This window comes from Canis lupus, chromosome 11 (genome assembly GCF_048164855.1).
Source record: "Canis lupus baileyi chromosome 11, mCanLup2.hap1, whole genome shotgun sequence".
NCBI classification, from domain to species: Eukaryota; Metazoa; Chordata; class Mammalia; order Carnivora; family Canidae; genus Canis; species Canis lupus.
In genome coordinates, this window is record NC_132848.1 from 66693774 (window position 1) to 66720888 (window position 27115).

Sequence of the window (27115 nt, forward strand, 5' to 3'; positions counted from 1 at the left end):
GTACCAGGAAAATGATTTTTGGCAGGGTGGTTTTCTAGGAGTCAAAAAATATTTGAAAGTACAATCTGTAATTGTGAATCATACAGTCCTGACTATGTAAAAGGCCCACACTTTAGTAGAGCACAATATCCTCCAGGACTTTAAGCCCAGAGTACTTTCTCCTTTAAAAACTCCTTTTTATCAAAATTTGGTACCTATTTTGGGTAAGTGTACAGTAAAGGAAATTTTAGCTGTCACGAAGGAGACTACTTTCCTCTCTCTTTTACTAAAATCTCATTTTTGTCATCGTCCTGAATCATTTTAAGTCACAGATCAAAAACACACCACAGAGAAGTTCTATGGGAAGGGGATGATTTGTGAAGACCTGATCGACCTGGGCCTCAGTTGCACGTGGATTCAGGGAGTCATGGAGCCAACAGTCCCCCACCCCCACTCCCTGGGTCCCCTTTTTGCACTGTTTATATATTTTTTCTGCCACAGCTCAGCAGTGGATATTCCATTCTAAGCCCTTCATTGAACAAGGTTTATGTGATTTTTTTTTTCCCTTCCTTGTGGGAAGGATTTCTCCCTGCCTCCTGGAGCTTAGCAGCAGCTAAGAAATGTGACCCCAAGGTCACATTCAGATTAGAACTCAGTAAAACCTGATGGGAAACTCTCGCAGTATGACAGCTGTGGCTTGATAGTTTACCATGGGGAGGAGGCAAGAGGGAGGGAGGGTTTACAGGAGGTCCTAACTGGAAGTGAATCTGGCTTAGCAGCAGCTCATGTCAAGAGGCTAAGAATTGTGCCATTAATTCCCCTGCGTTGGGAGCCTTGGGTATCAAGTGGCTCTGGCAACTGGGAACCTTCAGGGTTACCCTCAGGATCAGGATGAAAAGGAGGAAGGTGGGCAGGAGCAGCAGTGTGGCTTGACACAGAGCCCTCCCCTGGCACACGCTAATTGTCTCATTCTGTTTAGAGTTCTCTGAAGAAGCAGATTTCCGTTTCTGTTCTGTTGCCTCTAAGGGGATTTCCCAAATTAACCTTCTCTAAGCTTTCTTGAGGGACTGTTTTTGAGGCCTGGTGGGGAATTTCCCTCTTCTGACCAAACTGTTGTCTGGAGAGATTATTGCTGATCTTCATCTGGGGATTTTCTCACAGGCTTTTTGCTGCTTCCTGTTTCCCAAGAGTCTTTGTTCCCTGGGAACTGAAGAGTTATGGAGAGAAAGGGGGCAAACAGGTTTTAGGAAAAAGGGAAGGAGGGTGTATCCGATACAGTGGTGCTGTTCTCCCCATCCCCAGGTCTTTGTTGTAGTGATACTGGATTTGAAGATCAGGCCCAGGGACCTTGCTGACGGCTTGGGACTGATTATACTCCACAATCCACAGGAACTGGGGTTGGACGGCGTGATCACAAACTCCATTAGTGACTGGTTTATTAGAATACCTCTCCTGTATTGGGGATGGACAGAAACTCCCATATTAAAAGAAACTATTAAAGGATAATGACTCCTTATACTTAAGGATAGTGCTCTACCGTTCTTGAGTGCTTTCCATGAATCATGCGCCGTATTAGGGGCCTTATATACATTTCTCATGTGATTCTGGCCACAACCCAGGGAAGTAGACCTTATGAAGATTTCGTTTAGCAGATGAGCAAACCAAGGCTTGGAGAGGTTAGGTAACTTAGCCAGTTTTGTGGGCTGGTGTTAGGAGAGGTCCAATTCTGTGGGACCCCAAAGCCTGTGTTGTCTTCTTTCAGCTATACATCTCACCCAAATTTGGGATTTGTTTCTTAGCCTTTTAGGTGCTATTACCAGGAAAGTGGTGGGAAGGACCCTGAGAAGAAGCAGTCCCCAAGAACAAGGGGTTAGAATATTTTAGGGGGCGGTATTGTTGTTTGTTAGCTTAGCTCTCTGCACCTGCAGGGCCCTTTGGCTGTATGTTCATCATTTTCTCATCAGCTGGAAGGAAGTGCTGACCAGGGAGGTAGTAGGAATCAATATATAAAAGAAGCTCCAGTCAAACCAATTAATTAGTTCTTTCTCTTAGAGAACGCTTCTCTCCAACAACTGCTTTCACGTTGCTACTTCCTACTCTAGCTTTGTACATTTTATCAAGGCTCTTAGAAATAATTACCCCGAAGATAGGTCCCGAATATCTCTGACTCTGCTCTAGCCCAGGGAAAATAATGTTCTAGAGTTACTCTACCTTTTGATTCTTGATTGCTCTGAAGCCAGATCAGTGTCCATGTGTGCATGGGATCAGTGTGTGTGTGTGGGTGTGTGTTCTTGTGGTACCGTGTTCTCAAGGCAATATGTAATTAGCCACAGTTAGCCATGGTTGACTTTTGCAAGGTTCTCCATGTAGTTTCAGTTCCATCAGAGAAGTCATTAGCACAGGTGAGGGTGTTGAGGGCAGCACCAGGACTGATAGGCAGTTCCTGGAAGTTCCCAAGGAGAAGGAGATGCACCTGCTGCATCGTCTCCCTTTACCCACTGCACACTTTGCTGCAGATCTTCCTGTCCCAGATCTACCTAGGAGGGCTCCTAACCATATCCTCTTCATCCAAATAGTGAACAGACAGTTGAGAGCTAACTGGCTGCCAAGTGATTTACCTGCATTAAATGACTTGATCCTTATCTGTGAAGTTAGGAAAAATGATTCTTATTAATTTTACCAATGAGGAAACCATGACCCTGGCTGGTTAATAATTGGCCCTAGCTCATAAACTGAGGGGCTGGGATTCAAATACTGGACTGATTCCTAGTTGAGGCTTTATTGAGGGAGGATGTAGTAAACCTTATTTATTTTTTAATCACTAGGAAAATATAGCATAGCCTTGAAACATCAAACACACAGGCTATGTTATTATTTTAAGTAATAGGTAGTAGAAAGGAAACAAGATCCTAATCAGCATGATGCCAGTGCTGAGGAAGGACGATGGCATGGCCCAGAGGCCTCTGGCCTGACAGGAAGTGGTATTTGGTAAAGCTGCCCCTCCTTTGAACTGAGGGATCCATAGCTTCCTTGTGGTCATTGTTGCCGGGGCATCTTCACAGGGGCTCTGCAATTTCAGGGGGCTAAGTAAGCTATGCTTGCCATGCTTAGATTCTCATTCCATTTACTTGGGAAAAAACAAACAGATAAAAAACAGATCTCCCCAAATTCAGTGCTTTACAACTCGTCCTAATTAAGGAGGCAAGAATCTAAGTTATACTGTTCATTCCCAGACCCTGATACATATTATAATTCAAATCCCCTTTCCTTTCAAGGGCAAAGAGTCACTGCCCTTCACATCATTCTCTTGCAGAACAGCAGAGGAAGACAGGGTCAGAGACCATCATGGCAGCTGGTGAGAGGGAAGCTCTGCTTCCCAAACCAGTGTGACATGTGCCTCTCGTGTATCATGTGGGGTCCAGGCTGAAAAATGTGATGGGCAGGAACCTCAAGAAAAGCAAGGCCGTGCCTTAGTAGCAAGAAAGTCGCATCCATCAGGAGCCTCTCAAAGCTCTAATCTTGACCGCTCCTCCCTTAGCTCCATATCTTAATCAATTTCAGGCCCTTGAATATTAATATAAAAGCAAAGCAAAGCAAAAATACCCCCCAAATATTCTCTCTTCAACTTAGATATAACCTCATGGCTGTTGCTTCATGACCAAGGAAAATGGTGTGGTGGTACTGCTGGTTGGCAACAAACACAATTACCCCTCTTCAGACTACACCAGGTCACAGGCAGGTGAAGGGAAGCTGCCAGCCTGTTGCTACCTGTTTACCAACAGCAATCTGGTACCTCAGAGGGCTCTCGCTTGGTATGATGGGGGAGATCCGCAGTGTCAAAACAAACTCTCATTACATGAAATCTGGGCTCTAGAAAAATCTTGTGTTAGCCCTTACCTAAATTTAGCACCTTCTTCTGTTTCCATTTCTATGGATTAAAATGCATAATGGAGCCAAGCATCCAGTGGCAACTTACATATTATTTAAATTTGCTGTAATTCTTGACTCCATCATTTCTTAGTTTTGCTTAAAAGATAAAGATGCTTTTATTTTCAATAGACTCCTGCTCCCATCCCTGGTGGGCAAAATTTCTCATTCCCCAATGAATGAGAGAGAGAAAACCCTTTATATATTTGATCATGGAAGTAATGTGGTTTATATGCTTACCTGCATACTTGCTCCCTACATCCATCAAGTCGTTGGTTTTGTTGTTGTAACGCAGGTGCACCAGGCTGGCTGGTCCTGGAGTTTCTCCACCTGGCAGGTCAGCATGACCTGAGCACAGCAGCACTCCATGCACTGGAGTTTCTACTGCATGGAGTCCTATTTGCCCCATAGCAACTGCGCTGCATGGGAGTACATGGCCCTGCATCCTGCTGATGTTGCCTTTCCAGACGCTCCACCACGGGAGCTACTGCCACCTGGATAAAACCCTGTTCTGTGCCCGCCTCTGAGGTGCCCAGGTGGACTCAGGAGGGTGACCCTCCTCCTTCATAGCACCTTCGCAGATCATCAAAGTCATTGCCCCAGTGCCAATGCTTTCTGTCACCCTGCCGTAGTGCAACTGGGAAGTTGCTAGCTTAGCAACGACAGCAATACAATCCTCACAGTATTTTAGGATACCTGTAATTCTGAAGCTTTGGTAGTTATTAGTAGTCATAAAAATCGCTATTCTCTATACATTCTTTTCTTAATATAGCAAGTATTATTTCAAACATTTATTCTTATAAAATGGAACTACTTACATAGCTAGGTGAGTTGAAATGATTCATGTTAGTGAAAAGACATAAGACAAAAATATTCCTTTTACTTAGAGATGATCCTCACCTATGATTGTGGATGCAATATTCAGTATTGTCTTTTCTTTTGGGGGGATGCTTTCAAAGCTCCTTAAATTAAATCAGGTTTTAAAAAATGAGTTTCAGAATATTGGCTGTGACTTAGGTATCATAGTATGGCTTAGACAGTGACAGTAGTTTAAATGTAGTAAAGAGCAGAACAGCAAAGAATGCCTACTGTCCCCATACCTCCAAAAGAAAGGAAACCATTAAAACACACACACACACACACACACACACACACACACGTGGACTCATACAGAGCCCTTTGGGTTTGAAGTTAGCCTTAGTTAATAAAACAAAACACCAATATCACACTCAGAATTGCTTACCAGAGTTAGATCTGACTTCAGAGATACAGTCTGAAGTCTGATACACTTAGTGCCCTCCCCCATCTTCTCAATACCCCCAGTGCCCGCACACCAACTCACTCCCTTTTCCCTTGTACTATTGGAAGTGAGGGATTGGATGCAAGGAGACTTTCCCAAGGTCCTGGGTATAAGTAGCAAAGGGAGCTGTCCTGCTGCTTCACTGCAGTATTCCATCTGAGATGAATGGTTTTGCATTTTGAGAAGGGATAGAAGTAAGAAACACCAAAACATATATCACTTGGAGAAGGCCTCCTTGGCATAAAGAATCTTTTATAGTGGAGGTGATTTTATAATCTCTGAAATGTCCTTGTACAGACACAGTATTAACAGCTTGTTAAATAACTCCATAGTAAATAACTGCATTTAGGACACATTTGTCTGCTTAAAAGAAAACAGGCCAGGACATTCACTTGGTAATTATTAGTTTTTCATGTTTTTAAATTAAATTTAATTTATTTAAAAAATTTTAATTCCAGTATAGTTACCATATAGTCTTATATTAGTTTCAGGTATACAATATGATTCAACAATTCTATGCATTACTCAGTTCTCATCACAATAAATGTACTCTTAATCCCCATTATCTACTCTACCTCTCCCCCTCACTTCCCCTCTGGTAACCATCAGTTTTTCTCTATAGCTAAGAGTCTGGTTTTCTTGGTTGTCTCTTTTTTATTCTGTTCAGTTTTGTTTGCTTGTTTTTTAAATTCCACATATGAGTGAAATCATATGGTATTTGTCTTTTTCTGACTTATTTCACTTAGGATTATACTGCCTAGATCCATCCATGTTGCTGGAAATAGCAAGATTTCATTCTATTTTATGGCTCAGTGATGTCCCATCATACACTCACATCACATCATATCACATCACATCACATCACATCACATCACATCACATCACATCTTCTTTGTCCACTCATCTATCAATAGATGCTTGGGCTGCTTCCATAATTTGGCTATTGTGAAAAAAAAAATTGGCTATTGTGAAAATGCTGTAATAAACATAGGGATGCATATTTCAAATTAGTGTTTTTCTATCCTTTGGGTAAATACTCAGCAGCGGAATTACTGGATCATAGGGTGGTTCTATTTTTAATTTTCTGAGGAACCTCCATACTCTTTTCCACAGTGGCCGCACCAGTTTGCGTTCCCACCAGCAGTGCACAAGCATTCCTTTTGCTCTACATCTTCACCAACACTTGTTGTTTCTTGTGTAATTTTTCATATTTACACATGAAGAAAACACTTAAGAAAAATGGGGGCTATAGCCCGAATTCTTTGTTCTCTTTTAAGCAAAATTTTTCTGAAGGGGTATTTATATTTACTGCCTCTAGTTTTTCCCTTCTTATCACCTCTTAAATTCATTCTCCCACAAACACTCCATTGAAACCGCTGTCCCCAAAGATACCAGTGACCTACCCTCCCCATAGGTCTGTTCTCATTCCAAGGCTTAGGTATGTGTCAGGAGCATTTGACAGAGCTGACTACTCCCTCTTCTTTGAAACAATGTCTTCACTTGGCTTCCAGGACACACCCTTTCTTGGTTTTCCTCCTCCTCACTGGGCATTCCTTTTCAGTCTCCTTGTCTGGCCCCTCTTCTTCTCTCTGACTTCATAATCTTGGAGGGCCACCAGGCTCTTTCTCTTTGGGCCTCTTCTCTTCCTTGCTCGCTCCCTTGGTGATCTCACCCGGTTTCATGGCCTTAAATATTATCTATGAGCTGTGAAATGTGTATCTCCAACTCAGATGTCTCTCCTAAACTCCAGACCTTTATCCAATTGCCTACTCAATGTTTGAAACCTAACAAGTCCAAACTTGAACTCTCATTCTTCTTTTAAAGCCTGCTCTACCCCCTCAGTTGATGACGACTCTATCCCTAATTAGTTCAGACCAAAAACTTTAGAGTCATCCTTGTCTACTCTCTTTCTTTCTTCACATCCAAATTATGCTGGTTCCTACTTCAATATACCTGGAATCCAACCACGTTTCACCACCTCCACTGCTACTTCCCTAGTCTGAACCACTGTCACATCTCTCTTGGATTATTGTAATCACTTCCTAACCAGCTTCTCTGCTTCTACCTTTTCCCCCTCACTTCTATAACAGTCTAGCTGCCAGAATGAAGTCAGAGAGATACTCGAAAATGCAAGTCAGATCATGTCACTCCTCTGCTCAGAACCTCACAATGATGCCTATTTCACTCAGAGTAGATGTAAGTCCTTACAAACGTCTATGCAACCGGAAGACCTGCCCCCCTATTACCTCCTGCTAACTTCACCTTCACTCATCCCACTCCAGCCATACTGGTCTCCTTGTTCCTCAAATACCCAGTCATGTTTGTTCCCTCAGCCTGGAATATTTTTCCCAAGAGAGTCACATGGCCCACTCCCTTACCCTCACTTGTTTGCTCCATTGCTGCCTTCTCAATGGGACCTACCTTGCCACCTATTTAAACTGGATTTGCCTTCCTTCTCCATACTTAGCATTCCTGGGCCTCTTACCCTGCCCTAATATTTCCTTTTCTATAATCTTTATCCCTTCCAATATCTATTGAAATTCCTGATTATGTTTATGGTTTATTTTCTGCTTCCTACTTAGAATGTAATCTCCATAAGGTACCCCTGTTTGTTTTGTTTACTGATCCATCCTAAGCACCAGATCATTGTCTGACATGTGGTAGGAAATCAATACATATTTTTGAATTAATAACAGTTCAAATCTTCAGAGACTGGAATGACAGAAATGAGAAAAGTCTGTAAAGATCCTATCTCTGTCGATTCAGTGATTTTAAAAGGGATTTTTATCTCTTACTTCCTGATGACAGAAAGGAGTATATGACTTTGTAAATTCACATATTAAAAGCACCCACAACAGTTTGTTCACTTCAACTGTTGCTTTTGAAGAACTTGATAAGCATCTTGTCCTGCCATCCCTTCTTTTGTGGTAAAGCCTCCCGTTAAATACTCAAATAACCTAGATACTTGTGCTCTGAAGGCATCAGAAAGGCATTTAGATTAGGGGTAGAATTCATCAGATTTCCTGGTCAAAACAACGCCTCAATATGTATTCAATAGCACCTTTGTTGGATCTACTCCTAGCCCTGCCTGGATCGTCTTCCTGGTGACATTCATAGCACTGTTGGGGGCCTTGAATTTATGTGATCTTCACCCTCAGCTGAAAGTGGGCAGGTTTCTTCCAGCAAGTTGGTTTGTGGGTAAAACCACTGACACCACCGGCCCGGGTCTGATGACCACCAGAGCAGCTAACGCGTCTACGTTAATACTTCCCTCTCTGAGACATTTCAAGAAGTACTTTTCTCGGCAATATGAGGTAGACTACATGTGCTAATGACAAAATTTCGGAGGCTGCTCAAGAGTGTTTTCTGGTAGGCCTAACTGATGACATCATGGGTGCTTACTGAATGTCACATGCTTGGCAAAGAGGTTAGAAAGGGTCATTCATCTCACTGTCCTTTTCATCAGGAGACCTAAAACAGTATAAGCTGTGTTGTTCTCTAGTTTTCACCTGTGACCTTTTTTTCCTACTCCAGGGAAGCCTTAAATGGATTTTCTGTAATAACTGTTATGCATATGATAGAATTTATTATGATTACATAATTAATTTTTGTTTTGAAAGGGCGACTGATTTATAATGGCAGTTCTGTTACTTAAAGTAACTTTGATCAAAATTCATCACTCAATTTTTAACACTAGGGTTTGAAATCTCCAATGTGTTTTTTATTAAAAGCATTAGGGGAGTATAATACAATTATAGGAATAGGATAACATTATAGGAAGTTTGAATGATTTTAAAAATTACTTGTAATTCCATCTAATTGTTATGATCATTTGTAAATATTTTCTGTTAATCATTTTCTATAAACATGCTGATTATTCCTATAACTGAAATGAGTATCACTGTCAGCGGATGGTGGTGGGAATCCTTTGAGATGGGGACCCTTGCTGATCATTGTGTGTATACCCGTAATGTAGCACAGGGCCGGGTATAGAGAGGTACTTGAAAAATTATTGCCAGAATAATGAATTAGTAAGGGAGTTTGCTGAGGAACAAAGACATGATTAAGTATAATCAACATTGGATTGATTATTTTGTTGATTCACATTGAGAGGCCCAAATCCCAACCCTTGGCAAACATCAGTCCTGCCTGGATCTCTAGGAGCAGCACAGGAGAAAGGAAATAGTCCCATGGTGATATGGCTCCTCTTCTCTCGTTTGAAAACAATAGCATTCATTCATTTTACTTCTCTACCCTTTGTCTGCAGATTACTTAGGTCTAAACTGGCCTTAAATCTCTGAAACAGACTGATCCCTCCCTGATCCTAAAATAAAATTGCAAATCAAATTTAGAGTTTGATGTAAAAGCTTGAGAGACACAGGTTTGTTGCTAATTTAGATTACAAATGTCATAAAAAATAGAAACCAAAAAGGTTAGGTAATTTCTAAATTAAACACTCTTTCTTAGAATAATTACTGTGTTACGGCATCTGTGTACTTTGGTAGAATTTGAATAACACTTTATTGCTCCGAATAATGTTCTATTCTTGTCACCTAATAATAGTTGAGTACACGCTCCTGTACTCCGTGACTGCAGGAAGGGTGTTGCCCTGAACACTGACACACCCTCTGCAGCAAGGCTTGGTTTTGCTGGAACTTTCCAGGTGCTAAAAAATCCCTTTCTCTACTTTCCATTCATTCACATGCAAGAGAACTGAGCTTTACTATTTTTTCTAAATCCAAATAGAAAGAGTCAGGTTCACGCAGTCACCATTAAGGACTGACCAGGGTTGCCTGGAGAATATTGTTTGAATCTTCTTTCCATAAGAAACTGGCTTAAAAAGCATAGGCCCACCAATCAGGATTTGAAAGGCAAGTTACAAATCCTTTGATGGAGTTTTTCAGGCTATCACTGAAGCAATAGAACTGGGAACAGTTTTTTTTAGTTGACCAAATACACCTGGTCATTAGGGACATTTCCATTTTGATAATTTAGCCAGTAGAAGTTCTTGGGCTTAAATAACAGTTTTTCAGAATTTCATGTTTCTAAGTCTGAGTCTGAATTTAAGGAATACTAGTCTGTCTCCTTTTATACCACAACAGCTATAGAATTCCACAGAATTTTTTCTAAAATGACGCGAATGGGTTGTCATAGTCTGGGAGATAATTCTTCACTAGAACACAGAACTATCTTTATTTGAAGGCCATACATGGCATAAGCAAACAATGGCTGTGTTCTGTGTGTTTTTCTGTTACCTTAATGCATTTAAATTTCAATTATGGGAGTACAAGACATGAGTTGTATTATTAAACTCTCCTTTAAGTTCCTTAATGATGACTGTTTTATTTTTCTTTCTGAGTTCAAAGTAAATCCTTTTAGCTTGAAAGTCTTATGTATTCTAAAAATGAATTCACTATGCAGAGACTATGATCACTCTGCTATTTGTCACTTACTACATGTTCTCCTTTCTTTTGTAGTATTAGAACCTCTGATTTGTAGAACAGACATTTAGCAGTCCAGGAAAAAAAAAAAAGGCTGCTTTGCAATGTCCCTTGTAAAGGAGTAGGTCAAAGTATTATGTAGCAAGTTCTGGAGCTTTCCTTATATGGTAGTTGTTGTGTACCTCTTGTCCCTTCTCCATCCCTTCCTCCATCCTGCTGCTACAACCGTGGACACACTAATAGGAACTCTAGCTGCCATCTTGGATCATGAAGACAAGGGTGACACAGCTGATGAGTGAATAGAAGTGCCATACCAACTTTCTTACCTTTCCCACTTGATATAAAAGAAAGAGAAACTATCCTGTTTAAGTGACTGCTCTTTGGGGTCTGTTTTTCTCAAATGAAAAATAATCCTAATGTACACAATCACCTGTACTAGAAAGTATTGGATTATTTATTTAATCTGACATAAAGAAATGAACATACTATAGCGGACACCTGTTGGCTCATCTTTGCAACACTGTTTTCCAGTTCTGACCCCCTCTCTAACCACCATCTACTTGGTTCTAGTGAGAGTTTCCAATTCCAGAGCATGATCTTACCTTTGATTGAGGAAGCTCCCCTGACCCACGCTGGGCCAATGAAAATCTTTCTCTAGGAGCTAAAAAATATGATAGAGAAAAGGAGATTAGTTTCTTTCAGTTATAAGACCATAGTAATAAATATCTGAGTTATTGGCAGCTCTATTTTCCACCACATTTTGGGAGAAGTGGAAGAAACAGGCTTGATGAGAAGAACAGTGAATCAGAGTCAAAGAGGGGAAGTAGAGATATAGAAGTGGAAGGTTGGGATGATTCCTTGGTTCCCATACTTTGCCAATGCCTGTTACTTGCATACTTAACATCTACTCTCTATTTTTCTTTTCTAGACAATACTAATCATGTTCTGGATCCACTCATCCTTAAAAGAGGTTGCCAACTGGTCTAAGACAACATGTGCATGGCAACTCTCTGGCAACTGTATTGATCCAGTGATGGGCTTGATCCTGAATTGGCCCAATCTGTTTAAAAATGTATATTCTATATCTAGGGGGGAAGTTACTCTTTCTCCTGCTGGAGATGAACAAGGAAGCACATAGTCCTAATTGCCATTGTCAGCTTCCTTGCCACCCTAAGGGAGACCATCCTGGGATGAGGGCAATACTGAAGATGGCAGCAAAAATAATTCTAAAAACCCCAAGGCTTTGATAGCATTTTGAGCCCACTCTGGACTGAATCAAATATATTAGATAATAAATGATCTATTATAGAAGTCAGAGGTAACCAAACTTTTTCTTAAAGGGTCAGATAGTAAATATTTTAAGATTTGCAAGCTAAGAAGTTTTTGTTGCAACTAATCCACTCTGCCATGGTAGCTCTAAAGCAGCCCTACCTGATACATATATGAGTGACTATGAATGTGTTCCAGCAAGACAGCTGTCCAGCCTCTGGGTTGTCACTTGCTGGCCACTGTTATAAGCTAGCGTGAGTTAATTTTCCATTGCTTGTTGCCAAAATTACCATGTATGATACACAGGTTCTAGTCCATTTCTGAGAGCTGGCTGCATCTTGCCTTTGGAGTCTATGAGGACCTCCAGTGTCCAGAGCTGGTGGCCAAATACTTAACAAAAGCTACAGTCTGAACACCAACCACTCACAAAAACATAGGATGACATTCTAGGGTGAATTGGCTGGATATCATTCTGTCATTATTGTTCTATCAAGTCCCCTTTATGACTTAAACCAGCCAGAGTTTATTTCGTTATTTGTAAACAAAAGCATCCTCACTATTCTTTTTAGATTTTCATTTTGGGTACTCCTTTAATCATTTTACTCATTTTTGGTTGAGATACTGATCAGTTTTCTTTTTTCTTTCTTTCTTTTCTTTCTTTTCTTTCTTTCTTTCTTTCTTTCTTTCTTTCTTTCTTTCTTTCTTTCTTTCTTTCTCTTTTCTTTCTTTCTTTCTTTCTTTCTTTCTTTCTTTCTTTCTTTCTTTCTTTCTTTCTTTCTTTCTTTCTTCTTCCTCCCTCCCTCCCTCCCTCCCTCCCTCCCTCCCTTCCTTCCTTCCTTCCTTCTTTTCATTCCCCATCTCTTTTTGTTTGTTTTTTAAAAATTTTATTTTATTTTAAGTAGGCTCCACACCCAGCATGGGGCTTGAATTCACAATCCTGAGATCAAGAGTTACACACTCTACTGACTGAGCCAGCCAGGCACCCCTGATTCTCCATTTCTTTTCTTTTTTTTTTTTTTTTTTTTGAAAGATTTTATTTATTCATGAGGGACACAGAGAAAGAGAGAGGCAGAGACACAGGCAGAGGGAGAAGCAGGCCCTATGCAGGGATCCTGACATGGGACTCGATCCCAGGTCTCCAGGATCAGGCCCTGGAATGAAGACAGCGCTAAACTGCTGAGCCACCCCAGGCTGCCCTGATTCTCCATTTATTAAGTTCATTATGTCAGTGCCAAGATTATAATACTGATTCTTTTAAAACTGGGTAGATGAAAACTTTACATGATAATGAGCTCTTTTTTTTTTAATTCCTGTAGGCCTTATGATCAATAACACAGGATCTAGCGCCTGACACATGAGGTGTGACTATAAAGTATCAGGAAGATTTTAGCACACACACCACTGCTCAGACACCCAATTTTGTTAAACACAGTTGCAACAGGAAATTATATTCCGATAATGCCTCCATTTCTCCAAGTGTCTTTGGGATTCCTCCAATCTCCCTCACTTTATTATAATATCTGCTGTTGATGGAGATTTGTCACATTGTCACCAGGCTTGCTCTGGATTCTTGCCATTTGCAAAAAAAAAAAAAAAAAACAGATCTATCTTAAATATTTGGAATCATTAAGTTTTTTTCTTTTTCCCTTTCCTTTCTCACATAATTATTAAACACTGAGCTATGCCTAATATGTACCCATCACTCTTCTAGGTGCTGAGGACATAAAGTCCTTATTATCAACGTGATTGTAGTTTAAGAGAGGAAAAAGTATGTAAATACATTATAATGTAACCCAAATTTGTCCAGGCTTTATCAGTCCATGAGTACAAATATGATCCTCCTAAGAGGAAATAACCCAGATTTTGCAGGCTTTTCCCCATTTTCATTTGTAAGAACTTAGTCCCCTGCCAGAGTTTTCACATGGTCTCCCACACTGACTCCTTATGCTTTCCCATTTCAGCACTTGCCTATTGAGATCTATTGCTTTCCAGACTCAGGGATGTCAAGTGTCTGGCATTTTTCTTTTCTTGCTTTTTGACTTTTATTTAATGGTGGAGGAAAACAACACTACTTGCTGTACTAGTTTAAAGCTTTTCATATTGTTGGTTTTTTTTTTTTTTAAGATTTTATTTATTTATCCACAGAGAGAGAGAGGCAGAGACATAGGCAGAGGGAGAAGCAGGCTCCCTGTGGGGAGCCTGATGCGGGACTTGATCCCAGGACCCTGCGATCACGACCTGAGCCAAAGGCAGACGCTCAATCACTGAGCCACCCAGGTGCCCTTCACATTGTTTTCAAAAAATTCTAGAAAACAACCTCACAGAAGATACACCTCTGTAGTAGGCAGCCTGATGGGCAACCAGTGTCTCTAGAACAGTTCAGAATTAGGGAATTCTTATTGCTTTCCAGTGTGACCTGCTCTGAAGAGAAGAGTCTAGTTTAACCCAGTAAGCAAATATAGAACTAAAAGATAGGAGGAAAATGGGCCAGAAGAGTGACTGAGACCATATTTTCTTCTCAAGCTCAGCTGGCTGTGCCTCCTTTTTAGGGGTATATTTTATAAGAACATAGGTTTCTGTAGATGCCACCTCCTGGTCAGCACACAACAGGAATAAGCTCCCAGAGGGCAGGAGCTTTGTCCATTTCATTCAGTGGTATATTCTTTGGGCCTAGAACAGTACCACTTACTAGCAGCTTGACATGTGAACATTGAATGAATGAATGCCAAAATATAGTTAGTTCTCAGTCCATGCTTCACTGCAATCCAGTTGTCTATAATCCATGCAGAAATGGGGAGAATGCCCATCCCTTTTGCTCTGAGTGTTATGTTTGTTTTCTGGGGACTGATGCAGAGGGATCTGGACCCCTTCTCTTCCAAAGTCCTAGACTATCACAGTCTGTTTCAAATTCCCTCTCAGCTCTGTTCTCTAAGAACTCAGGCCTTGTTCTTAGGTCATTGGTGGGAAATATAGACATATTGGAACCCTAACTATGGCCTAGATTCAAACTCAATTTCCAGGCTGAATTATAATACAGAGTAATAAGAGTGACATTACATGCACTTACAAGGATGTAGCAAAGGAGACAAGAAAGCGAAGAGAGCAGGAAATCAGAGGGAGGAGGACAGAAGGTATAGAAAAGATGATAGCTAAAACTTTGCCTGCCTTTTGTTTGCCCTGAAAATTTTGTCTTTGTAACCTGATTGTAACCTCCTCCTCCTTGTTTCATAAATTTCCTCTTTCAAGGTACACAGTAGGTGTTAGTTAAATATTTGTTGACTGGTTGACAAAAAGAGAATTAAGGCTCTAGTGGAGTCCCATTGCTTTTCCCCGAATATTTGCTTTCGTTATTGATTGCTCTGTGGTCACACCAGGCTATGGGATACTGGATAATGAGTCCTCAATACACCCTCATTTGTTCAAGTCAATAACTAGTTAGAGATTATGCACTGTGCCAAGCACAGTGCTGGATGGAAAGCCACAGAGCTTAATAAGGTATAGCTCTAAAGAACCATGCAGTGTAGCAGCAGAGATAAAGCTTGTCAAATAACTGTAATGTAAAGTAGAAAGAGATCACACGAGAAGATCACTTAACTTGTGATGAGAATATCGAGGGAGCAACAGAACTCCAATTTGCAAGTTCTGAGAAAGTTCCACAGAGGAGCTCTGTGAGGAATATATGAAGAGTTTGAACCAATGGAGATGGATGGGGGGAAGCTTGTAGGCAGTAGGAACTCCATGAACAAATATGCAGAGGTGAAATTCAATCTATAAGGACCACATATCATAGATGTTTGCAGTGTTTTCTCATCCTTTATCAGTTATGTGTCAGTCTCTTAAAACATAACCACAGAATAATGGCACGGTGTGTTTTTTTGAGTTTGCACTGATGGAGAGGGTTTCACCGAACACTGCTGCTGGCAGTATTTTAAACAAAGGTTAAAGTACCATGCTGCATGTGTATCGTTCTGTCCAATTCCACACGCAAAGCAGATGGCTATTAGACGTTTGTTCCATCCTTGGTCCTGTCTGCCTTATAAATGCTAAAGAGTAGCTGAAATTGAGAATTCTATCACATTAAAGGAATCTTTGCCTATAATTTGTTTATAACACACTCTTGACTAATGGTCAAGCTCAAGCTCCCTGTTCCCTGGGGCTATGCTCCAAGTGCACACACATTCCAGAACGATTAGCCTTTCCCCTGTTGCTGCTAAGAGCCCTAAAAGCCATGGAAATCAATACATACAATAATTAATCACTGACAGATTAAAACTTTTGATTGATTTCCTCTGAAATGGGAATTTGCATTCCCCTCCTTCTAAGATCTTTATTTTTTTAATAAACAACTAGGCAATCAGTTGTGATTTTAAGTTTTGAAATGCATTGGCAACAATTTTTATGTAACACACAGTAGAAAAATAACAAGAGGCCATGGATAGTTTCAAAGTCTTGCTGGGATGTACAGAGGTGAATGTCACTTGCCTGCCTATGCCAACTGTGAGCTTCAGTTCCCTGAAACAGATGCTCTGTCCCTTGCCATGTATCTAAGGACTGCTGTCAATTTGCAAGCACCGGAAATATGGGCTTCTTGTCTTTTTTTTTTTTTTTTTCCTTTCTGGAAACAATCATCTACTTGAAATGCAATCTGAGGCTATACATTTCTAGGGACCAGCAAGCAGTTGGTATTTGGAGGATCCATCATTCAAGTAGGTTTTATATTAGTGCTTTTCAAACTTGAACGTATGCACAAGTCTCCCTTGGGGGCCCCATTAAAATTCAGACTTTGAGTCTGGGATACGGCCTGAGATTCTACAGTTCTAACATGTTCTCAGGTAGGAAGGACAGGTGGTGTGACAAGGGTGGTGTGCGGAGCACTCAAAGGCCACTTGATAATACAAAACCTTGATCAAATGTCCCACAAATTTCATGAACAGAGCCCAAAGGGAGAGGCCTAACTTCACTGGTAAAGCTTATCTTTATTTATGTGTTTCTCTGAGGCAATATGGGGATGAGGGAAAAGAGGAAGAGAAAGAAAAGAGATCGCCCATTCTTCTATTCTGCACATTTTAATCCCCTCCTCCATGCCAGGCATTTGAGGCAGAGGGAATATAAGATATAATGGGTAGAGAAGTAGTCTATTCTGGAAAGGCAGACATTGAAAACATTCCCTACAACCCCTTTATTTTTGTCAGGAAACTTTACTCTAAGAGACCCTATAAGAATCCAGCCATTCAGCATTTCCCAGCAGAACAACATTATCTGTCATTGTTCTTTGTGTTCAAAGATACTTCTGGCAATAATGTTACTATTCCTGTGTGTGCGTCTGGCAGGAAGCCCTAAGATGTGACCTAATTTCCAAATAGCTTGTCCTTCTGGTGAGCCATGATTAGGAAAACCTGCTGTAGTTTATGACTCTACCCTATAGACTTTGAGAAAATGGGAAGCCAAGGAGATTTCCACCTGTATTAGTTTGTGTAACTAGAAATCTGTTTGGAATAATAGCTTATGTCCATTATATGAACAGATGATGTAGAAACCAAACACTCTCTCTTTTCTTTCGGAAAGAAGGGCTCTTAAAAGCCTGGAAATGGAAGATCATTAGATAATTTGTTGTTAGCTGGAGAAGGGCACATCCTGGTATATTTATAGTCCTGCTGCCCGGGGGGAGAATGTTTATGTATGGGCCTGTCTTATCATCCCTTCTATCCCGAGTGGATCTTGAAAGTTAAATTATAACATCGCATTATGTTTAAAACGGAAGGATGCTTCATAGAAAAGGCATTTACTAAGCTCTTGAGGGACTGTTGCACACTCATCAAATGACAGATGGTGTGCAGCTTTCACAATGTAGGAGTGCTAAAAGAATGTGGGGTCACAGCGAAGCCATGGGAAATCGGAGTAAAATATGGTGCAAGTTGTTATAAGCCTGGTATGAGAAGAAGCAAGAGGAAAATGATCCCAACCACCAAGAGAGGAAAGGAAACAAATTTTAAAAACTGATCGCACCTCAATTTTTGAAAAGCAAGTCTGCCCCTCAGTAGCTGTGGGATCCTGGGGAGGCAGGCCACATCTCTGGGCCTCGCTGTGCTAGAGCAGCGGGTAAGAGGATTGGGATGCTAAGTTCTCTCTGGGCTCCCTAACTCTGCGCACTTACTACGTGCTAAATGTCCCATGAGATAAACACCTTCACTTGCATTATCATTTGACCTCTGGGAAGGTGTTTTTTGTTTTGTTTCATTTTTGGTTTTGGTCATCTCCATTTCACAGAAGAGGGAACTAAGGTTCAGAAAACTTAAGAAATCAGGCTGAGCTTACACATCTAAGAGAAGACAGGGCTGGAATTTGAACCCAGGTAACCTGACACCATAAGAATTTTATGGGTGAAGAAAGAAGGAATATTTCCTTTGTTGCTTTCTTAGAGAATCAACTGGCATGTTACAGTGTTTGTTACGTACCTGTTTTATAATTCCTGACATGTTGGGAGTTTGATCCTGATAAAGGAAGATGTAACTGGAGTCATAATTTAATGACTAAGAATTTATGACGTGAGGTGAGCAGCAGACACCTCGTCCTACCTGTCTCAGCTCTCTTAGAGGCTGCAGGTACTGCTAGTTATGCTTCTCGTGTCCTGGCTTGTCCAGTTGAACCCCCTTGTCAGGTCAGGCTGCTGAAAAGTAGCCACACAAGTGTTGACTAGTGGAGTCTGGGATGCACATTCCTGTCTCCTACACTTGAGATCTGGGATTTGGGGAGCACTGGGCTGCAGACAGCAGCTTCCTCTCACCCTCTCCCAACATGATTTTCCCACGCCCACATGACAGGGGTTCCAGCAGAGTTTCCTGGTTTGCCTGCTGCTGACTTTGCTCCTGAGACTGGAGCTCTGTATCAAATACCATCCTGCCTGGATGGAGCTATGACACCCTCCCTAGCCCAAGGAGGCTGTAGCAAAGGGCTGCCACCTTAGCGATTTTTGCATATCTGCATTTCATCTGTAGATACTCACTTCTATTTTTCTTTAAACTGACTCACGTTCAAAATTTAAATAGCTTAATCTTGTTAAAAAAGCAAGCTTCCCAGAGTTTTAAGTTTTACATTTAGGTCTATGATTCATTTTGAGTAATTTTTTTCAATTGGTGAGAAGTATAGATCAAGGTATTTTATTTTTTGCAGATAGATACCCAATTATTCCAGCACTATTTATTGAAAAGATTATTTTTTTCTCTGCCTTTGCACATTTGTTCCTCTCCTGGGAGTTAGACTGACTGGGTTCTTTCTTCCTCTTTCTTAATTGCTAGCTGGCAAGCCAAAATACGAGCTACCCACCCACCTGTCTTCTACGCCTTCTAAGAGACTCCTGCTGCCCACTGGCTTGGACTCTAAGTTTGCTAATAACCTTGGACATTGTAATTTAGTTTCTTATTGATCTCTTTGGTTACTTCTGATCTCCACCAACCCTTCAAATTCTTTTTATACCAACTTCCCATTGGTGTCTCAAAAGTTACAGCTTACAAAATGAGTTTGAAATTTTATAGGAGGTGGGAGAGGGCAACAAAAGGGTTGAACCCTTTGTACAAGAAACAGATGGGTATTCATAAAGCAATGCCATGAACTATTACCATGATTCAACTGGGACTCACTATTTAAGAGCTCTTGTAGATAATGAGTTATTTCCCTCACGTGATTCCTGTTTCATTTAATCCTATGATCTATCTCACATACGTGGACACACAAAGGCACATATTTGACATTAACACACATACATACACAGATATATGAAAATATTTTTGCACTTAACTGTGGCTCTCCTAGTTAGTTTACAGATATATTTTATAGTTATAATATGGGGGAGATATTTAAGTTTTTGGGTCTTTGAGACTCTAAGGAATCATCTGGGTTAGGTGGGTTGTCAACTTTGATGAACTAGTTGGTGGTGACAGCTTGGAGCATGCATGGAAAAAGATTGCCAGGCTAAGCTTAGTTCAGCAGGGAAAAAAAAACTATCATTGATTAGTCATGTCTGCCATGGCTGGGTAGAGGTTGGCATACATATGGTATATTACTAACTCTAATCTAAAAGTAGGCCACTCTCTTTTCCAGTACAAAAATCCCTTATCACACTATCTTTGAGAGCTGGCCTCTTCCCACTGTGAGAATACTTTCAGTAATTGTGAGCTTACTATTTTTCAAGAATGTTCCTTGCATTGTTGAACACCTTACATGTTGAGTCCAAAATCGATCTCATTGCGACTTCCAATCATTTGTCCCAATTCTATTATTTGGAGTTGTGCAGACCAAGTTTATACCCTATTGCACATCATAGCTCTTCAAATATCAGAAGGCAGCTATCATTTAATCTCTTCTCCTAGATAAACACCACTGTTTCTTTTGACTATTTGTTAGATATTGTGGTTTCTGGGTCTCCCACTATCCCAAATGTTGTTTAATGTCTCCTTGCTACACTTCAAGTATCCTACTCAGAAAGGGACAAAGAATTTTAGATAGGATCTGACCAAATGGAATCAATTGGGACTCTTCCTTTTGGGTTTGCACATACTTATATTAATAAGTTTCAGTCTGCACTTGAAACATGTTACTTGGTTATTTCACACTGAACTTTCAGTAAATTAAAAAAATATTTGTGTATGAATCACTGAATTCAGTCCTTCTCTTTCCTGAATTTATATTTAAATTTTTACATTTTACATCATATCTTAATTATAGTTGCCCTCTCTTGAGAACTCGTGTTGCATACTCTGTATTTTCTTTCTTACCTGTCCAGTAGATATTCTATTCCCATTTTGCAGCTGTGAAAAGTGAGACTCAGAGGTGCCCAGTGTCACACAACTAGTAGGTTGTAGAGCTTGGAATCAAACCCAATTCTTTCTGGCTCTCGAGTTTACTTTTTTGGCTGCCAAATGCTCAATTTGCTCACTTTGACCCCTGATCCAATATTGAAAAAAGAAAAAAAAGGTGGGGGAAGATAAACAGGCTATCCTTTTGTCAAGATGTTCTATTTTTTTGGTATTCTGATATATTAATCAGGCACTTTATTTTTAAAAAAGACATAAGAAGGAAATAAACTTTGGCTTCACCAGTTCTTGGTCAAGTTCTTGTTGGTTCCTAGTGGTCATCTTTTTTAAGTGCTCACTAGCTGCCTGCTTAGCTATCCAATCTAGAATTTTGCTGGGGATTAATGGTAAATGTATCAGTCTATGATCTCCAGAATCTAGATTATTGGGACATTTGTTTGTGTCCTTTGGTCCCTATCCTACTTTCCATAAGGTCTCATGGCTGCTTACAGTGGTTGTACCTTTACATCTGCATGTGTGTTCAATTCTCTGGGATGGAAGTAAGATGGGGGAGGAGTGTGCCCTCATAGCTAAGTGCTTTCACACTACATTCTTTCCTTTTATTCGTTGGTTTCCTCTCAGTAATGTTATTTGGTCCACTTCCAATCTGTAGGTAAGAAGCAGAGCCTCTCTCGTAATGGAGGGATTAATGGAAAAGATGCACTCAACAAAGTTCCCAGTGTTTTCTCTTAAAACGAATTCTAAAGTGACCTCTTACCGACTTAACAACAAAAGACTGAATGCACGTTCCCAAAAACCTACCTGGTATTAGAAGTCCATGAAATGCTTTTCGGAGCGATCTACTCTTTCAGATGATCTGTGCTGGGACATTTCTCCATGAATAAAAATAATAGAGTCAAATATGAGCATCAACAGGTATGGCTAATTCCCCAATTATGTCCCAATTAGATCTAAGAGTATATGTATTATAAAAGTCTAGTTAAAAGTTTCCAGCCTTGGAATCCCTGGGTGGCTCAGCGGTTAGCGCCTGCCTTTGGCCCAGGGCGTGATCCTGGAGTCCTGGGATCGAGTCCCACATCGGGCTCCCTGCATGGAGCCTGCTTCTCCCTCTGCCTGTGTCTCTGCCTCTCTCTGTGTGTCTTTCATGAATAAATAAATAAACTCTTAAAAAGAAAAAAAGTTGAAAGTTTCCAGCTTCTGGCAAAGACTGACACCCACCCAAAGTCGTAGATTAGATCATGAGAGTGCACAAATTAACATAGCTGCTGCACCCGGTCCGTGTGCAGAGAGGCACGTTATTAACACAGAGGAGTCACGAAGTAGCAGTGAACACAGCCGAAGCCCTCTCTTGGTTCCCAGGGCTAGGAAGAGCGCTCGGGTGCCCGTGGTTGGTGCCCGTGGGTGGGGCGGGGCCGCAAGGTGCACCCAGGCCCTCACCAGCCCGACCTCGCCCGACCTCGCCCGACCTCGCCCGCGCCAGCCGCCCCGCGCCCGGGTCCCGGCCGTTCCCTCCCCCGCCGTCCTCCCGGGCAGGCCCTTCCTCCCACCTCCCTCCCCCGCCTAACCCCTTGAGGGGCGCCCGGGTCCCGGGCTCGGGCTCGCAGGCGGGGCCGCTTGAATATTCATCTGGGGCGTGGCCCCCGCGGGCTCCGCCCCCGCCGCTGGGAGCCGCAGGGAGCCGCAGGGAGCCGCAGGGAGCCGCAGGGAGCCGCAGGGAGCCGCAGGGACCGCTGCGCGGGCGAACAGTTGGCGTTTGTGCGTGGGGCTGACGCCGCGTCCTGCCCGGGGCCTCACCCTGCGGGCGGGGGAGGGGCTCTGCCAAGACCAGTGGACTTTTCTGAGGCAGGGCTCCCCCCCCCCCCCCCCCAGCTGCAAATCTCCGGGGGCCTCCCACCTGCCACGCATGGGAAATTCCATTGATGAAAATCCAGGCATTATCCTCTCCAGGAGCTTGTCCCTTTTAAAGAAGACAGGACCCCCCCCCCCCCCCCCTTAATGTGATTAATTGTAGGCTTTCTGTCCCCCTTTGCAATTCTCTCCAGTGGAGACTTTTTTTTTCTGCTTCCCAGGCTGGTTACAACTGCTCCGCACTTTTTTTTTTTTTTTTTTTAAGATCATCAAGCCATGGGATGCCTGGGTGGCTCAGCGGTTGAGCATCTGCCTTTGGCTCAGGGCATGATCCCATGGTCCCGGGATCGACTCCCACATCGGGCTCCTGCATTGAGCCTGCTTCTTCCTCTGCCTCTCTCTCTTGTCTCTCGTGAATAAATAAAATCTTTAAAAAAAATCTATAGATATAAAAAAGGATCATTAAGCCATCTTGTTTCAATCTCCCCTCCTGCCCGGCATCCTTTACTCAGTAGTGTAGCATAGGGGCGAAAAGCCAGGCATCCTCAATTAAAATTCCAGTTTCACCAGTTTACAGTCTGCGTGAATGTGGCAGGTGAGCTGCTTTTGCCTCCGTTTCTTCTGCTGCATGATGGATCTGATACCACCTATCTCATAGCCTTGGTTTGAGAATGAAGTGATCCGTATACACAGAGTTTATAGACATGTGTATATATAATATGATATGATAACATTGTATATTAATCGTATATGATGTATGTTGATGGATGGTGGTCACATGTATTTTTATATATGTATTTGTGTGTATCATATGTATGTAAAATGCCTGAACAGTGCCAGGCATGTATTAAACACTCAGTAAGTGTTACTGTTTTTATTTTGTCTTTTGGCTGGACGAAACTGGCAAAGGACAGCTGAATGTAAAACAGAGTGGAAGTCAGCCCGGGTGGATACTGCTGGAGGTGGAGCCTTCTCAGAAGCAAAGGGGGCAAGAAACCACACCCACTAAAGTCAAAAAGAAAGCCAGGCTGAACCCAGAGAGAACAGAGAGGCAAACCTACTTTGGGAGCTGGGATGCCAACAGGGAAGTGTGGGCCGAAGCCTTTAAGAAAGAATCATGGGGGATCCCTGGGTGGCGCAGCAGTTTGGCGCCTGCCTTTGGCCCAGGGCGCGATCCTGGAGACCCGGGATCGAATCCCACATCGGGCTCCCGGTGCATGGAGCCTGCTTCTCCCTCTGCCTGTGTCTCTGCCTGTGTCTCTGCCTCTCTCTCTCTCTCTCTGTGACTATCATAAATAAATTAAAAAAAAAAAAAAAGAAAGAAAGAAAGAATCATGGGATGCCTGGGTGGCTCAGCAGTTGAGCCTCTGCCTTTGGCTCAGGGCATGATTCCAGGGTTCTGGGATGGAGTCTCCGCATTGGGCTTCCTGCAGGGAGCCTGCTTCTCCCTCTGCCTGTGTCCCTGCCTCTCTCTCTCTCTCTCTCTCTCTCTCTCTCTCTCTCTGTTTCTCATGAATAAATAAATAAGATCTTTTTTTTTTTTTTTTTTAAGGGAGAATCATGCAGTGTCCAGAGATGGTGATCACAGTACCACCAGGACCTTTTTTCATTTGTTTGCTTTTAGGCTGGTTTCCAGACCGTTGGACTCCACTGATTCTCAAAGCAATAGGAACCCTAGGCTGGCCCTGGGAGCAGGAGCTGGCCTTTTATTTTGGGTGCCACAGGTCGGGAAGTTTGAGCTCACGGATTCTCTGTTGACTACATCTCCCTGTGTTTGCACTATTCTCATCTTTAAAATCCCATTGTCCTCAGCATGATGCTCACTCAGGCTCTTGACCCCACTCAAACCTTCTAGGTAGTTTTTTGGTTCTGACTTTACCTTCCTTCCTGGCTCTCCTGGCACTAGAGCCACTTATTCCCCACAACACATATCATCCCTCATCATCCCCATTGATTTCCAGATATGCCACTCATAGTTTTCTAAACATGTTGTGGTAGAGACAATGGTGTTCACTACCTCATTTCATCTTCCTGGGCAGATGAGAAGATATTTCTTAGCTTCTCTTGCAGTTGGGTTGGGACAGTGATCAAATACTTGACAACAGAAAAGTGAGCAGAAGGGATATGGCACTTCTGGTTCAAGGAAACTAAGAGAGGGTCTGTGTTGTTCATGTTTTGTCTATAATCCAGGAAGTGCAGAAATCTAAGATGGTGGGTTGCAAGACAGAAGCAGACTGAGTCCTGAATTTATGTTGCAATAAAACTGACCAATTGGCATCAGATTTTTTTAATGAGAAAAAAAAGCCATTGAGATCGTGGGATTTACTTATTATCTCAGTTGAGCCTACCCAATCCAAATTAATAATACACCTGCCATGCTCTTTCTCATTTGGGTGTCTCTGTAATTACATTATGTCACTTAGAGTGCCTCTCTGCTTTCCCTCCCTGCAATAAATTACTACTATACTTGACGTTTCTTCTATATTCTTATAGCACTGTGTTCAGGTTTCTGGACTAAGTGATTGGATGGATCTTGGCACCAGTAAGGAAAATGAGAAAGGTGGAAGAGAAGTACGTTTGTTGGAGAAGAAGAGCTCCATGATGTGCAAGGTGTATTGAGAATGGGATATCCAAGCAGGGATGTCTAGGAGGCATTTGGAGATATGAATCTGAAGCTCAGGAAAGAGAGCTGAGCTAGAGGTAGGTAGAGAGTTGAAAGTCATCAGCATGTAGAGAGAAGTAAGTAAGATCACCCAGGGAGACTCTGTAAAGTAGGTGAGAAGAGAGTGGAAGATGAAGAGATGGAGCTTAGTGAAACCCCAACATTTAGAGGAAGACAGAGAAAGTAGAGCCCTTACAAACTTCCCTGACTTCATAGTACCCCTCTAGGCCATTCAGGATTGAGCAGGAAGTCTGGGAAACTAAGACTAGTTTGTTGATCAAAATTTACAAGTATGAAATTTAATTTTGAAGAAAATAAGGTACTGTGTAAGCAAAACCGTTGAGTAGACATGAAAATGTCTTAGATGGTGAAATTGCTTGACTTTATTATTGGGAAAACATCCCTGTAAAAGTTTGGCTTTGATTGTGTTAAAGGAAACTGTAGAGTGGTAAATTTAATTTAAAAACCTACCCTTTTATATTCCTGGCCTTCCTCAACATGAAGTCTTCTGACTTATATCAACCTAGAGAAGTGAGAAAGTTGTAAGGATTTTAAACTTTTTAATGGGAATCAAATTGTTTTCCCTATCCTGTTTTGTTTTGTCTGATTCTGTTTTCTTAATGTGATTGCTCTTTGGAGGCAATGTTCAAATTATTCTAAATAGGCACTGTATTACCTCAGATCTTTAAATGGCACCTGGACTGCAGCCATGTATGTAATTGGTACATATTTCAAGGCTTTCAGCAGACCACTAAGGTTCTTTCAATACTGATACTATTTAACATCTGTGGTCTCTGAGGCTTCCATGTACAGATCTCTCAAGTACCTCTCTCAGAAATGTAACTCCCTTTGAAATCAGTTTCATGTGAAAAAGGAATGGTTCCCCTTTCATACAGAGAAATAGATAATATCAACCATTATATTGCTAAATAAAATTCTAAATGCACCTCACTACATTGGTTTAACATACCTTTTGACTGGAAGGTGAGAGCCCCCAAATGCATTTTCAGTAGCCAATTCTGTCACAAATCTTGTCATTGGATGTGATGTTAAGTAATTAAACTCTTTCTTAAGTCTTTGGACACGTTTAAGTGTGCATTACACCTGCCCTCAATCTTGGGACTCTATTAAATATGCAATTTGTAAGGTAACATTCCGTCAACTACAATTAAGGAAGAAACATAATCTATATGGCATTGGATTTAGCGCCATGGAGTATGTGGTATATCTGATGAACATCAAATATTAAAAGCCATAATTGAAAGAGTAAGAGAACGGACAATGGAAGGCAGTCTGCCCTGTGTCAAGGGCACCACTCCAGGCTGACATCTGCTCGTGAGTTGCTGGATAGCATTTTTCTCATACGGAAAAAAATTATCCTTGTGATCTTCAGATTGAGTGCCTCACTGTCCATGTATCTTATTTTAGGTTTTAGGTTTCCTTTCATCAGGTTGGTGGGAACCTTCACACATTTTCTATATGTATAATGCTCTCTGTTCTTACTGGAATCGTACTTGTAACAGGCATTTTGTTTGTTGGCTTGTCTCTGAGCGCCGCCTGTTACGGACTAGCGTTCATGTTTGGGGCTTATAAAACATCTTCAGTTTCAACATCAACTCTGCAAGATGGTTATTACCATTTTTGTTTCGTAGAAGAGGAAACTGAGTCTTGGAGACGTTAGTAAATTGCTTCAGGTCACAGCTGGTGATGGTAGAATTGGATTCAAAGCTGGGACTGTCTGCCTCCAGAGCTCATGCCCTTTCTGTGAGAACATGCCATTTGTCTAGTCTTTATGCCATCTTAGAATTCTTCCTCCATAACTTCTCACTTGAACTTGGAAGCTCCAATTTCCTGAGCCAAGCATTGGGAGAGTTTGAAG

The 27115-nt window shown here is 41.6% G+C and overlaps 2 protein-coding genes across 7 annotated transcripts in view; one reads left to right on the forward strand and one right to left on the reverse strand.

The window, feature by feature from the left end:
- The window catches only part of PELI1 (pellino E3 ubiquitin protein ligase 1), a 135960-nt gene extending 113625 nt beyond the window's left edge, over nt 1-22335 (reverse strand). For 2 of the 6 annotated variants that reach the window (XM_072768603.1, XM_072768604.1), the window contains exons 1-3: nt 21945-22112; nt 21528-21598; nt 11250-11308 (exon numbers count right to left, since the gene is read on the reverse strand). The gene's annotated coding sequence lies outside the window, so the exon portion shown is untranslated. Of the gene's footprint in view, nt 1-4146; nt 4237-11249; nt 11309-20687; nt 20857-21527; nt 21599-21944; nt 22113-22291 lie in introns of those variants that run through there. The other 4 variants (XM_072768608.1, XM_072768607.1, XM_072768609.1 and 1 more) reach the window with 4 other exon arrangements.
- Nucleotides 1-27115, forward strand: part of LOC140642215 (uncharacterized) — a 95000-nt gene that overhangs the window by 55167 nt on the left and 12718 nt on the right. The window contains exons 4-5 of the mRNA XM_072842676.1: nt 21379-21641; nt 23484-25274. The gene's annotated coding sequence lies outside the window, so the exon portion shown is untranslated. The remainder of the gene's footprint in view (nt 1-21378; nt 21642-23483; nt 25275-27115) is intronic.